At 51.0% G+C, this 7,082-nt stretch overlaps 1 protein-coding gene across 3 annotated transcripts in view; it reads right to left on the bottom strand.

Moving 5' to 3' along the window:
* LOC106807107 (extracellular serine/threonine protein kinase four-jointed-like) overlaps positions 1-7,082 on the bottom strand; it is a 52,738-nt gene that overhangs the window by 16,421 nt on the left and 29,235 nt on the right. Inside the window, exon 1 of one of the 3 annotated variants that reach the window (XM_014809363.1) lies at positions 6,556-6,668. The exons of the other annotated variants lie outside the window; for them this stretch is intronic. The gene's annotated coding sequence lies outside the window, so the exon portion shown is untranslated. Of the gene's footprint in view, positions 1-6,555; positions 6,669-7,082 lie in introns of those variants that run through there. 3 annotated transcript variants of the gene reach the window in all.

Genomic DNA, 7,082 nt, shown 5'->3' on the forward strand with positions numbered 1-7,082 from the left:
TTCTCGTTTATACTCTGACAGGTACTATTAATTCACGTCCATCTCGTGACAGGCGGATGATGTTTAGTGCCTGAGAGCACTTGGAGTGAGTATAGAAACGTTGTGTGGAACGCCTCCCATCTTCTTCTTCATCGCTCCTCCTCATTCTCGTCCTCCCTTGCCTCTTCTGCAATCTTCGCTCATCCTGCTTTTCCTCGTTCTCCTCACCCCTTCCTTCTTCAGCTTCTGCCCTTCCTCAACCTCATTCTTCCGCTTCCCTCCTCTGCCTACCGCCTCCTACTCCTCCTTCCTCCTGATCTCCGCACAATCCATTTTCCTCGTCCTCAGCCGTCCTCCTCAACCATGCATCACCGTTTCTCCCTACATAGATTTTATTTCACTTGTTATGTAATAAGGCATTCTAGTTCGGAAAAGTAATAAGTTGAGAACTTTGAAAACTAGCTTCCTCCACCGCGCGAATAAGGCGCTCAGAGGTTTGTTGATGTAGCCGACGGAGACGTTCCCGCACTGTTTCGACTCAGCGCGGTCTTACGTGACAGATCGTACTTTCCACCTCTCTCAGCTAATGGTTAGATCGAGCATACCGTATCGGCTGCAACCGTCTACGCCAACGCGCCAAACCGCCTCACCGCGTCGTCCGTTCACGAGTTCCACGCAATCTATCGTTTCTCAGGAATCTCTCGTCTGCTTCTCTCGTCTCTTGCTCTCTACTCCTCTCTCTCCTTCTCTCGCGCTGCGTGGCTCTGCGTCTCCTCTCTCTCGTCTCTCTCTCTCTTCTCTCGTCTCTCTTTCTCTCTCTCTCTCTATCATCTCTCATCCTCTCTCTCTCTCTCTCTATATAATATATATATATAATATATATATATATATATATGTGTGTGTGTGTGTGTGTGTGTTGTGTGTGTGTGTGTGTGTGTGTGTGTATGTGTGGTGTGTGTGTGTGTGTTGTGTGTGTGTGTGTGTGTGTGTATGGTGTGTGTGTGTGTGTTGTGTGTGTGGTGTGTGTGGTGTGTGTGTGTGTGTGCTGTGTGTGTGTGTGTGTGTGTGTGGCGCGCGCGCGCGCGCGTCTGCGGTGGCGTGTGCGTGGTGCCAAATCGATCTGGTGAGCGGTAGTCGTTGAGCGGGTTGTCGCGCAGACCCCCGAGACGCAGTAGCTGGCACCGGACGACGTCTTGTATCAGAGCGCCGTGTGGCGACGTAAAAGGCTAGGAACGTAAGCAACAAGCGTCGAAAATCACCGAGGCAGACAACCATGTGGAATGTCCAACGTTACAGGATGGGTCCAATCCAGAGAGAAAAGAGACAACGGGAGGAGTAGTGCACAATAATTGAAAAATGAGAGAGAGAGAGAGAGAGAGAGAGAGAGAGAGAGAAGAGAGACGCGAGCGAAAGAGAGAACGGAGGGGGTGGAAAAGGCGAAAGAATTAGAACATCTCTGCTCGCGTCTCTGTTCTCTTTCTCTCTCTCTCTGCTCTCTCTCTCCTCTCTCTCTCTCTTATATATATATATATAGTATATATAATATATATATATATATATGCAGAGAGTAAATAATGCAAATTGTGATTATTTACTCGTGCGTAAGAATTAAATTATTTCTGATATATTATATATATAGAGAGAGAGGGAGAGATGGGGGAGCGGAGAGAAAGAGGAAGGGGGGGGGAGAAAGAGAGAGTGAGAGGAATTACTGTGAAGTGGTCGTCATGTAATTTTATGGTTTATCCTCGCTCTGGCATGGTGCGGCGCAATAAAACTCCGGATGATAGAATCGCTGTCGTTATAAATATCATGATTTACTAATTATTAGCTCCAAATGATCGCATTTAATTCATGTCTGTCACTTCTCGCTTCTCTGCTTTCTCTCTCTCTCTCTCTTCTCACTCTCTGCTCCTCTCTCTCTCTCACCTCTCTCTGCTGCTCTCTTCCTCTCTCTGTCCATCTCTCTCTCTCTTTCTCCCTCTCGTCTCGTTCTCGCTCTCTCTCGGTCTTCTCTCTGGCTCTCTCTATCTCTTGTCTGTGTGTGTCTCTCTCTCTCTCTGCTCTCGCTAAGCTCTGTCCATTCTCAGCTCCGCCACCTCCCTCTCATCTCTCTGTCTGTCCTCTCTAAGCGCTCTCTCTCTCTCTTCCTCCTCTCCTCGCTTCTCCTCTCTCCTCCGTCTCTCTTCGCGTCTCTCTCCTCTCTCTTCCCTCTCCCCCCTCTCTCTCTCTTCTTCCTCCTCTCTCTGCTCAATCTCTCTGCTTCTCTGTCTGTGTGGTGTGTCTCTCTCTCTCAGTCTGGTCACTCCTCGCTCCTGCCGCTCTCTCTCTCTCTCTCGTTCTCTTTCTCTCTCTCATCTCTCCCTCACCCTCGATGACACTCTCATCTCCTCTCTCCTCTCATCTCTTCTCTCTCTCTCTTCTCTCGATCGAGCGCTCTCGTCTCTTCCTCTCTCTTCACATCGAACTAACGTCTCCCTCTCTTTCTCATCGAGGTCTCTCTCAGCCCTCTCTCTTTCTTCTCTCATTTTCTATCACTTTCTCTTTTTTCTGCGCGGTCACGTCGTTTCATGACTTATCAAAACATGAGCACATATAATATATATAAATCCTTAAACAGTGGCTATTCGCTTTCATGTACATAACACCGTATCGGCATATTCCTGCGCCACTTCGGCTTGCAGACATTCGTAGCAACCCCACCCTCGCCGACGAATTCCGCCGCTGTCCATTCCGCGTCGTAAACAGGCGCGAGCTACAAGCGAAAGAGTTAGCGGAGCGCGCACAAATGAAAGCGGCGGCCGACATCCGTAATCGGGCTCGTGACGTACACGCGGCGAGCTCTGTGCTCTCCGCGCGGTCTACTGTTTGCACTGTCGCGCCCAATCCCTCTGAAGTGACCGACCAGCTTAGCGAAAGCCGCCGCGATGTCCCCATATAAAGATTAGAGGACCGCGGCGACTCGGTGCGCGGGATAGCGGTGCCGTCGATAATCCATTTATGGTCCGATATAAAACAATGCGCTGCCGGCGCAGGAGCAGTCCCGCGTGCATGCGCAGTCAGCCGACGATCGACGCCATCTTGTTGTAATGTGGGGGAAACTAACGCGTCCCACGTCCCTAACTACTAATAACGTGAATCTGTCTGACATGCCAGGACCGACCGGAGGTAGGTGGGCGAGGGAGCGGGGGCGGGGTAGTGCGCGCAAGGAACGCTGCGACGGGACTAATGCGATTACATGCTAACATATCGCTGCATGCTGTGAACACCAGCCGACGTTATCTAGATAGCAGAGTATATTATATATAGTCTGCGCTCTTGGAAAGAAACAGGACCAAGATGACATCGGCCTTTTAATGTGTGCTGTGTTGTGTGTGTGTGTGTGTGTGTGTGTGTGTGTGTGTGTGTGTGTGTGTGTGTGTGTGTGTGTGGTGTGCGTGCGTGCGTGTGTGTTACGACGACGACAAAATGTCAGATGTGCATTCCTCTGGATAACCTCTGATTCATTCATTTACCCAAATCTCGTCCGTGCCCCACTAGATTAGTATGGGCAGTGGAACTTTCAAATAGCAGTTAATCGCTCCGCCAATGACGTAGCAGGCTACATTAGCACGGGCCGACGGCTAGCGGGAATTCTAAAGAACTATAGAAAAAGGAAAAGGGACATTAACAGGTTTCCATAGAGAGGCGAAGGCGCTGCAAGTATGCATACTCGCGCGGGCGTACCGTGAACACGCCACTGAATTTATAAGGCACACCTGCAGTTGCCCGGCAAACACGAGAATCAACTCCATGCGAATAAGCCTCAACGGAACTATTTACCCGTCTAATATCTTTCATAAATATTTTACGAAGGATCTAGGCAGGCGGACTTAATCTCAGGCCACGTCATGTGGCGCGAGGATGTGCATTAGCTTCATCGTAGAATGAGTGCGCATCCTACGTGAGTTTAAGTAGACGTATCGAATGACGATTTCATTGCTTCGTCACTCAGTCATGGTTTACATCTAGCTGTCAGGGGAGCGCGCACATCACAATAAAAAGGGTCAGGCCCTTTCACTGGTGCGGATACCACCGGCACGGACCAACACACGAACGCACGCGTGAAATACGCCCTTAACAGTATGTGTGTGAATTGACTGATCGCCTCCAATTCGCTGCAATTTTCGCACCGATTTCACTGTCATAATGACTCATTTACACTGACGGCTTCCGCCGGGTGACAGATATAGCACGCCTGCACGCACGCACGCACGCACGCACGAACTCACACACGCACGCATTCACGCACGCATTCACGCACGCACGCACACCTGCACGCCCGGAGCCACGTCCGCACGCACGCACTCACGCAGCCGTCCTCGAGTGTGCGTATCTGGACACCTGAGTTCACACGGTGCGACGTCACCCTCGGTTGTCGGAGAGCGCAGTTCACATGTGTGGAAGTCTTGCCTAGTCTTGAAGTCGCATATACGGGGTGACAAGCAGCTGACTAGGAAATACAGGGTTGCCAATGAATAGCAACGACGGGAGTGCGAATGAATGACACAATCAAAGTTGCAAATGAATAGCGAGACGGGGTAAAAACAGAAAAGTCACTGCTGAACAACTGACTGGGAAAACAAGTTAGTAATAAGAACGTTTTGTATGTTCATCCTATTGCTAACTTGCTTTTACACTTTTCACTTGTTTGAAACTTGTTTTAACTTGATACTACCATATGGTATCAACATTACCCAGTAAAACAAGTCAGCAATTAGAGGGACAACGGAAAAACCTACTGTTTTTCATATATTAGTTTGCGGCACAAGGTCTCTCTCGGCTAACTACGGAGAGGCTATAGCTATAAGCAGCAGGGTAAACGCGGGCCATAAAAGCAACGATGACGTTGTCATGGCAGAAGCCGACAAGTATACGCGCCTGCTGACACGATCACATGCCGCCATGCACTGCCATGTATACTGAAGGTATACACATGGTATACACATGGTATACACATGGTATACTGAAGGTATACTGAAGGTATACACATGGTATACACATGGTATACTGAAGGTACATGGTATACCTCACACCAGGTTTACTGAACACAGCACCGCCGCCTCCCCCCTGCCGCAGCCGCCGTCACCACCGCCGCCACTGCCGCCGCCCCCCGCCTCTTCCTCTCCTGCCGCCACCGCCTCCTCCTCCCCCCTGCCGCAGCCGCCGTCATCACTGCCGCCGCCCCCGCCTCCTCCTCTCCTGCCGCCACCGCCTCCTCCTCCCCTTGCCGCAGCCGCCGTCATCACTGCCGCCGTCCCCGCCTCCGTTGTTGGCGGCCCGGCGACTCTCTCGAGGGCATCCTCATCTCGCGGACTGCTCGGCGACCATAAACGGGCCGATCAAAGCCGCCATCAAACGCTCGTCATTTGCTCTCAGCGCTCGGGGAGAAAGAATGCGGCGAGCGGGCCGTTTAATTAGCAACGCTCGCGGACACAGCGCGGCGGAGTCGGCGACGGGGATTACGCTGGTCGGACACATGTACGAGCCTGATCATCACATGATGACACTGTAGTAGCAACTGGTAATATAGTGTTCCTCGCTCAATCTGGCCTCGGATAAACGAGCGCGGGGCTTAAACCCCACATGTCTTTGAAAAAACCATCATTGCGCACGATATGTTGTGTTTAGCGCTTAATCGGGATCTTTTCATGGTCCCCTACCTGGATAGGATAAAGGGACGGCCGCTATAGTAGTAGAAGCGGTGTGATGGCAAGCGGCCGCCCTGTATTGAACCCGGCCCCCGAGAGAAAAGAGCACTGATCTGTTTATTGGCATTAGGCACAATGAGCGCGGCTTGACTCGTTGCTATGGGAATGTGCCGCGACGTCATTAATAAACGCTTAGAGAGGGACGCGCCGAGCTTTATGGTGCGCACCTTAATCGTGATGCGCATGTTTCACGCGGATTGAAGGCGCTGACTTGGTGCACGCAATAACTACACAGTGAAGCGTACGCCCATACACGCGCACGCACACACGCACACACGAGCAGACGAAGATGCGCGTGCACGCGCACATGCAGAAACTACTGTGACTACTGTGACTACTGTGATTACTGTGACTACTGTGATTACTGTGACTACTGTGACTACTGTGACTACTGTGACTACTGTGACTACCGTGACTACTGTGACTACCGTGACTACTGTGACTACTGTGACTACTGTGACTACTGAGACTACTGTGATGACTGTGACTACTGTGATTACTGTGACTACTGAGACTACTGTGACTACTGTGACTACTGTGACTACTGTGACTACTGAGACTACTGTGACTACTGTGACTACTGTGACTACTGCCCTGCTGGTGACTACACGCAGACTGCGCTATTCGCCGTGTCAATGAATAATACGATGTACACTGCACCTAATCCCACAACACACCGTGTCTATCTCGTTCTCTCACCCATACCTACCTCATCACGAGCGTGCATGATTACCTACGGAAGCTTATGCATGCGCACCAAACTAAACTAAATTTCCCCAGCAGTGTAAAACCATCGAAAGCAATACAATGATACGATCCAACTTACCAAAATCAGCTCGGTATATACAAACACGGTGTAACCCATACACACACACACAAGACACACTTCCTGCATCCAGCGGACGTGATCAGCACGGGAGCATCGCACACGGCATCTATCCCACTCGAGTGGCCGAGAGGCGGGCATTATATGTGTGATGAGCGGAGCGGGAGGAGCTGCGCATGCGCGGCGCTTATGGCTCGTCGTTCGAACGACGCTGATTGCGCGGAAATGAGTTCGCGTAGTCAGCGATCACCCCGCAGCGACGTGTGCTAGCTGCGCCTCGCTCAGTCACTCACTATACGCCACACTCATCGCCATATAGATCTCGTCTTCATTAGCGGCCATACTGGCTGCATTATTCGTCCTTGCCAAAGGTCGGCCATTTTGTTTAAGTTTTAAATTCCGGCCCATCTTTTCATTGTCGGATTTCGGCCGCGCGTCACTTTTTCATCGGCGATGTGTGACATCTCTCTCTCTCTCTCTCTCTCTCTCTCTCTCTCTCTCTCTCTCTCACCCCTTATCTCGCTCTC

This window comes from Priapulus caudatus, unplaced genomic scaffold, assembly GCF_000485595.1.
Source record: "Priapulus caudatus unplaced genomic scaffold, Priapulus_caudatus-5.0.1 Scaffold196, whole genome shotgun sequence".
Taxonomy (NCBI): Eukaryota; Metazoa; Priapulida; class Priapulimorpha; order Priapulimorphida; family Priapulidae; genus Priapulus; species Priapulus caudatus.